Source organism: Pteropus alecto, unplaced genomic scaffold (assembly GCF_000325575.1).
Source record: "Pteropus alecto unplaced genomic scaffold, ASM32557v1 scaffold3, whole genome shotgun sequence".
NCBI lineage: Eukaryota > Metazoa > Chordata > Mammalia > Chiroptera > Pteropodidae > Pteropus > Pteropus alecto.
Window position 1 is genome coordinate 35,056,532 of NW_006442484.1, and position 8,403 is coordinate 35,064,934.

Consider the following 8,403-nt stretch of genomic DNA (forward strand, 5'->3'; position numbering starts at 1 on the left):
ACCCAAATTAGGGAAGTAGGAGGGATGGCAAGACTGGCTCATCTCGATGGGTAGTGAGGTTTTTGTGTCACCTGGCCCTGAAATGTGTGTAAGAGAAACACGGAGAATAAATCTCCCTGGGAAATGTGGTTACTGTGCTGTCTTCTGTTTAGTTTCATAGCACGATTCATTAGTTTCTTGTACCACTTATGTTGTGTACAATATATTGCCATTATTTGCTCTTTGGCAAAACAAAACCAATCTTTTTTGCTATGCATACAATGCACATATTTATTAGCATACTTTCAGTCATGTGCATTACAAAAATTAAATAAAAGTTATTGCTAACAGTAATGGCTTTATCTCAATGACAGTAATGAGATTAATGAATTATATAATTTCACACTGTTGCACAGAACATTTTTTTGTTTCATGAAGTTCACGTGACACTTCTGGTGGTTTTATTGTTCTTGTCACTGTGACCTAATCAGTTGTAAGTATCATTATATTCACGCTTGCTTAAAGTTTTCTACTGATGTTGCTGGCCTTATGCTTTCACAGTTTTTACGAGACAAATTCTTCAAAATTGTCATAGTTAGGATGCAGTATAAATGAGATTGCAACCTTTGCAAACCTAACATGCCTATGTTCACGTGTATTTTGCTTAGATGTAAGATACTTAAAAAGAGGCATCATATTTAGGATATACATTTCAAATATTCTTTATAATTGGGTCTCCTATATTCAGATTTCCTTAAATTTATAGTTTTACCAACCCAATCACAAAATGCCTTTGATTTCTTTAAGACTCTCCTAGTTCTTCTGGCATCATATGCTTATAATGTGGTAATACGTAGACCTTATATTTGAAGCTCTAAGCTTTTCTTTCATTGTGCCAAGAGCAAGTGTCAAGATAATCAATTTAGTTTCAAGAATATACACATTACACCAGATGATCAAGCTGAATTTGTCAAGATAGTAATAAGTAATGAGTCTATGGAAATAACTTTTTCTAGGTTGCTTTGATTTTAAGAAATAGTAAAAATAGAATAAAGCATTCTGGTTATGTAAGATGAAATGTTCCTTCAATATATTGTAATATTCTAAAACACTCAAAGACGGCTAGCTAAAGGAAGATTAGTGTTGTATTAACTCTTTGCAGTTGGTTGGGTCGAAGCAATGAGCAGGCTCTGACTATTACTCCAGTTTCCAATATATTAGCCAACTGGAATTGAATAATATCAAATGATTACTAAACTGTTAGAAAATATGATCTTACTACTAGGTCCCACCCACTGCATCTTCTTGTTGATTTTTCCAGACCCCAGCCCTCTCTACATAACCCTAGACAGTGATCTGTTCTGGATAAATGTTATTTACTGACTTTATATTCATAGAAGAATTTTTTTTCTCATCTCCTCAACTAAATTTGAGCCTCCTTTAAAGTAGAACACATGTAACAATTTTATCCCCTGTAGTCCCATCATCATACTATACAATATAGTAATATTTAATGCATATTGATGAACCAGACTTGTAAAATAATTGACATCACCTGACCCATCTTGTTTGACAAGACAATTGTGCTCTTTTACAGTATCTTCAACAGTACTTTTAAAGATTTCAGCTAGAGGTTTTGAATAAACTTGAGATGTTATGAGAATCTTAATATGGGGTAGAAATATATAAACTGGATTCATAAAATGAGTTCTGACTGAAATTTAGACAGGGTACCAACGTGGTGAAGTCATCTGGAAGAACGAATAGCAGCAGGATTGCAACCTATAGCAGAACTCCGAAAGGTGATCAGAGATATGGGAAGAAAGAAGATGGAAAGGAAGTTATAGCTCATTGACCTTTTAGCAGTCACTAGTCAAAAGATAAAGAATCAAACTCAGATTTAAAGAAAACCCTGTGCCTTTTTTAAATCGACTTTTTTACTACATATACACAACTAAATTTATTGTGAATTGCTTGCAACATAAATTTATAATTGTATTTTTATATATTTATTTGTGTACCATGTGTGTAACTCTACTAGATTAATCTTTGTAATGCTAGGTCCATGACTATTAGGCAGGCACACCTTTGTACCCTCTGTACCAGCAAAATGCTTGGCACACATCATAAAATGAACATGTTTCTTCGCATTTTTACACATCTGAAAAAATGCTTCTTACAAATGATATGCACATTTAACATAGGGTTTTTCCTCTTTTAAAAAGCTGATATTAAGAAAGTAGATTATCTGACATCTTTGAATCAAATAAATATAATAGTAGGCACTCAATAAGTATTATTCAATAAATAAACGTCCGATAATCCATCTCATTGTTAATTCTTAATCCAAACACTTACTTTGTTTTCTCTTCTTCGTTTTGAACTAAATTCTTATTTTAATAATAGTCTTATCTCCAGTAGCAATAGTATTTAGTATAAATTTATTATTTACCTGTCTTATTCTCACTGTTTCTAATGGATTATGAGTCTTTTGTGTACAAAATTAATGTCTCTTCATCTTTCTGCCTCCAGAGAGCCAGTGATTAGTAGATACCAGTAAGCCTTTGTTAAGTAAGTGTCTTTCAATAATGTTGCTTCTCAGATCCACCTTTAGCTACTATTTTCCTTCTTTGTAACTATAGATTCGCAAACATTAAATAGACCTATCTTTCATACTTTCTTGTCAAATAACTATGAAAGGACAGAAATTGACATGGATATCCAATATTAGCAGGAGACTGCTAAGCAGGAATTGACGGTTTCTTCTTCAAGACGCACTGAATGGCTATATAAAGTCATGTGGCTTTATATAAAATACACAGTATTTCACTTTGTTGAGATGTGATGGCCATTCTCAAGAGAAATGATTAGTGGAAGGCTTATTTTTTCCAAAAAATTTCATTTCTAAAAGAATGAAGCACTCAAATATATTTTTTTAAGATTATAAAAGCAAGAAACGTTTTACTCATAGTTCCCTATAAATGTTTGTTTAATATTTATGTCCATATGCGCAGTCGAAATATGTGGTAATATGTATCCCCCATCCTTGCCTTTCTGAGATACTTTGGAGCATAATTTTCCTGTAGTCAGTAAGATCATTCAGCTACTTAATATTTCTTCCAACCACTAGAATTTTAAAATTTCTTTAACGTACTGTTTCTCAACCACTGATACACATACACTAAGAGAAAAGCAGACAAAACTTAAATAGACAACAGGTTTTTTAAAATCAAGTATTCATAATAAAGTGTTCTTCCAAAAATTCTAATGGACTTTTATATCCTTCAACCCCACTGTAAATGAAAAAGATAAAGAATAATAAAAGCATGTAGATATTTGACAGAACAGAAGAAATACATAGCTATACAAAATTCTGAACCATTGCTCTAGCAACTGTCTAGCAATTTTAGTTTCTAAATATCAATTAAAATACATTCATTAAAGATTTAATATTTAAAACTAAATTTTTAAAAATTAACAATTTTTCTTTAAAAAGTAAATTTTAAAGTAATAAATTTTCTTTAAAAATGCTATGAATATACCACTTTATATTTACTGAAATCCTAAAGAGCAGATAAGATATATTTTATAGAACAAGTTCATGACTTATGACTTACCGATAAAATAAAATAAAGCATAATGAGGAGTAGAGCCTACTTTTCTTAATGTTATGCTTTCTCTATTAAATAGTGTGATCTCATTCTGCCATTCAGCTCTGCTATGAATTCTCTATGAGATTAGTATAATGCCACTGTTGGCATTTTGTATATGATTTGATAATTTTACTCAGGGTATCTGCCATTCCTACTGGGAAATTTTGAGCAAATTATTCTCGTTCATGTAAAATGTTGCTACATTATTCATCCATTGCTGGATATTTTAAGTGTCACCTCTACATACTTTATAGTATTAGTCATGCTAAATGAATGCTTAGAGACATTGCTAATAACTTATTTTCGAGGAAGAAACACTTCCCTTTAACTATAGAAATTAATATGTTAATTGCTCTGAACAGTATTTCTAATAGATATTTGTAAAACTAGCCAAATTCAATTAGCTTAGCATGCTTTTTTTATTTGTAAATTCAGTTCTTGTAATATAAGGTGTTCAGCTTATGCACTTTACATTTATTGTTTAACAAACAGGAAACATCAAGTGAAGAAGTATATATAACTCAGTTTTCATATACCACCCAAAAAACTATCTTTATAAATACTCTATCTGCAAGACTGTCTAAATATTATGTGAAGAGCAACAAGATATATTCTATAAATGAGCTCATTGCTAATCTCAGTGAAGTTTGTGTCCAGGCTTCTTCTACTCACTCTACTATGTTGCTCATCTCTTTATTACATAGGTACCTGGTGCCTTCACAATCTATAAGAACTTGCTTTAGAGATAATTACTAGGAGGCTAATTTTATTTCTTCCAAAAAAAATGTTCATTTTGATATTTAAAAGAATGAAGCACCTGTGATGGATTTTTTTTTTTTCAATTATAAAAGCAGATTTTAAGGATAGGTGGGATGGTTCTAGTCACTCTGAAATCATATCACTTGGCATTTTAGGTTGAATTATGTACCCTCGAAATTTGTATGTGTAAGCCTTAACCCTCAGTACCATGGAATGTGATTATATTTGGAGATAGGACTTTAAAGAGATCATTAAGGTTAAATAAGGTCATGTGGGTGGGTCCTAATCAAATGTTACGGGTATCCTTATAAGAAGAGGAAATTTGGACATACAAAGAGACACCAAGATGCACATGCACATCGAAAGGATCTTGTGAGGTCACAGTAACAGAGTGGCCATCTGCAAGCCAAAGAGAGAGGCCTCAGAGGAAATTAACCCTGCTGGCACTTGAATCTCAGACTTCCAGCCTCTAGAACTGTGAGGAAATAAATTTTTGCTGTTTAAGCCACCCAGTCTGTGTCATTTTGGTATAGTAGCCCTAGCAAACTAATATACTGAGTAACTCTTATAGTTTAGACCTATTTATGTTTAGATTTATAAGAGCAAACTCTCTTGTCTTGCCCCCTGTTCATGGCAATTCCATCTTTTTAGGTGTTGAGATGAAAAAAAACATGGATTTATTCTTGACTACTCTCTCACATGTCCATACTTCACAGCAAATCTAATGGCTCTTTATGTAGAATTTAAACCCTACTAATCACCTTCTTTACCTTCATAATTTCTTGTCTAGATTATTACAATTGCCTTCCAACTGGTATCCCTAATTTTATCGTTGCTCTTCCACTGACTGTTCTCTATGAAGTGGACAGAATTATTCTCTTAACACTCAAGTTAGAGCTTGTCACACTGCTTCTCAAAGCCCTGATTACTTCCCATTATCATCAAGGTGTTGGGTGATCTATTTCCCAGTGCCTCTCCTATCTCTTCTAGTATCTCATTCCTCTGCTATAGCCATACAGATCTCACCATTCCTTAAACACACTTGGCATGTTTCTGCCCCTCAGCCTTCACACTTGCTATTCTTTTTTCCTGGAATGCCCTTCTCCAAATATCTATGTGGTTTGCTCCTTTATTTTCTTCAAAATCGCCTCCTTGAAGTGACTCTATCTAAAATTTCTATCTACAATTTCAACTTCTTCTCTCTTTCTTCCTTTCCTACCTAAAATATTACACCATTTGTCTTTTCTTAAAGTAAGATTTATTGAAGTACTATTTACATACAAAATATACCTCTTTTAAGTATCTCTTTTAATGAGTTTTGTCAAATGAATAACATAATAACTGAAATATAAACATTTCCCAAAACATTTCCTCATGCCTCTTTGCAATCTCTCACTCCAAACTAAACCCCTGACAATCACTGATATGATTTCTGTCTCTAAAGTTTTGTTGTTTTCAGACTTCCACATAAATGAAATTATAGATTAGTTAGCCTTTTGTGCCTGGATTCTTTCGTTTACCAACATGCTTTTGAAATTTACTCATTTTGTTGCATGTATCAATTTGTTCCTTTTTATTGTTGTGTAGTATTCTGTAGTATACTGTATGGGTCACAGGTTGATAGAATTTGGGTTGTTTCTACTTTGGGACTATATTGCTTCACATGCAGGTCTTTATTGGGACTATGCTTTCATTTTCTCCAGGGTAAATACCTAGAAACAAGATTTCTGATTTATATGAAAAGTGTATATTTTAACTTTATAAGAAACTGCCAGTGTAATTGTACCATTTTATATTTGCACCAGCAATGTCTAAGAGTTCTCAGTGTTCTGTATCCTCACCAGCACATAGGATTGTGCTTATGTACAGTGGTACCTCTACCTATCACTTAATTTATTGTCTGTTACCCTCCTAGAGTGAACAGTTAATAAAGGGAGGGGATTTAGTCTGATTTGATCACTACTTCCCAGTGTCCAGATTAGTTCCTGGTACAAAGTCGATGTTCAATGACTATTTGTTGCATAAATGAATGAATGCTGAATGGATATCTCCTCTATTTAGAGCTAAAAAATAAACCGAGGCTCAGGAGGATTTATAGCTTGCCCACATGGGAGAACTAGGGCTAAAATCTACGATATCTAACACTTATTTGGACATTTTTGACACTGTACTACATTATAGGCCTCTGATTTGTCCGAAGTAATTTTTATGATTAATATTTAGAATATGGGAGAGTTTGGATAAATTATTATTTTATTTAGATCTCTTAGATATTACCTTCAAGCAGTTTTAAATTGCTTACAGAAAATAAATATAACAACAAGGGGTTTAAAACAAATGTTGGAATAATATGCTTACAAGGTAAAATGGATTCTTATTTTAGAGCTCATTAGAACATAAAAGTGCTTGTTTTGATTATAACAATTTCCCATTAACAAGTATGTGACAAGGAAAGGAAAAAAATCTTGACTAGAGATGAGTTTTGCTGCATCTTATTGAAGCCCCACTTTATCTTCTTATTTTAAGAAGCTTGGTTATAACTTGCTTAAAAGGTTGGGATAGAAATGTCTGCCTTTTTCCTAATTAGTGGCCTTGGGTAAGCCCCTAAGAGCATCCTTGCAGAGACAATGTCCTAATCCCTCCAAATAGGAAGTACATGGGAAATACATAGGGAATGAGAGATCTAGTAGAATACCTACCAAACTTATAATACTTTGGGGACAGAAGAAAAGATTATGAGAAAGGGAGACTTGTTTTCTCTGTATATTTTGAAGCGTTCAACTCAAATTTCATGCTTGCATTATTTTGTAATTTCTTCCTAAGGATAAGTTTTATGATGGGAAATTTAAGTCTTATAACACATAGGATGAGCTAATTAAGGGCCAGGTGGTGCTCTTCAAATCAGTTCTCATGTAACCAAATTTATTTTCCATTTTAGGAAAATAGCAATCTTCAAATTTCAAAAGTAGAATATAGCAAAATGTTGAAGGTATAATAAGTAGATTTGCCATTCTGGTCATACATTCTCTTACTCCATTGGCTCATTTCTTCAGCGTTCATTGATCTTCTTTGTATTTTGTTGACATTGATAGTATGAAAATGAATATGATGTGGTCTTTACTCTTAGGGATCTCAGTGACTATCAACAGGGTTCAGAGATGTGCTTTGTGCATAGTGGCTACACATAGAATGTTTTTTGAATCTATAAATGAGGAGGGAGCTAGAGGCAATGCATAGTTAAATAATTCAACATGGAGTAATATGTATTTATATTAGATACATGAATGATACATGGCATAGGGGAAGAAGTAACAAACTACCCTGGGAAACTGGGAAGCATTCATAGAAGAAATAAACCCTAAATTATTACTTTATCTCTGTTGTACTTGTCACTTGAATTTATTATTATGGCATATCTATGCATTTTTCTCTCTTCATTGCATCTATGAGTTCTGCATAAGCAGGTAATAATTAAAGTTTAGGTAGATAGAATGGACTCCTGGGATCAATTGGTAGAGAGCCTTAAAACTTATAAATTTATCTGGTAAAAAGGCCATTGAGTATAATGACAAAGCTCCAGGGAGAATTATGTCACAATAGATTAGAAGATGATCATAGGAAGTGGAGCAAGGAGGCATAACATAGCTGTGGAATGTTTAAATCCTGATCATTGACTAAGACAATGATAACGAGAAGAAAGTAAACAAATTTGAAAAACAAAAGGAAAGCAAAAGTTGTTATGCCTACATTCATTCAACAAATAAATATTTAGTGTCTTTCAATTTCTAGGAGCTATAACAAAAACTTACTTTCATGATTTTATTTAAACCTCACAATAGCACAATAACCTGTGGAACAAGTGTTACCCTTGCTTAATAGATGATCAATCTGAGGCTAATAATTTGCCCATTATCACATAACCAATGAATGGTAAATTAAGGTCAAACTTTCTCCTATGACTATTAAAATAAAAGTGAAGGATTATTATTATTATTATTATTATTATTATTAT

At 32.7% G+C, this 8,403-nt stretch overlaps 1 protein-coding gene across 3 annotated transcripts in view; it reads left to right on the plus strand.

Moving 5' to 3' along the window:
• SLC4A10 (solute carrier family 4 member 10) overlaps nucleotides 1–8,403 on the plus strand; it is a 173,648-nt gene that overhangs the window by 113,196 nt on the left and 52,049 nt on the right. The window lies entirely within an intron of this gene.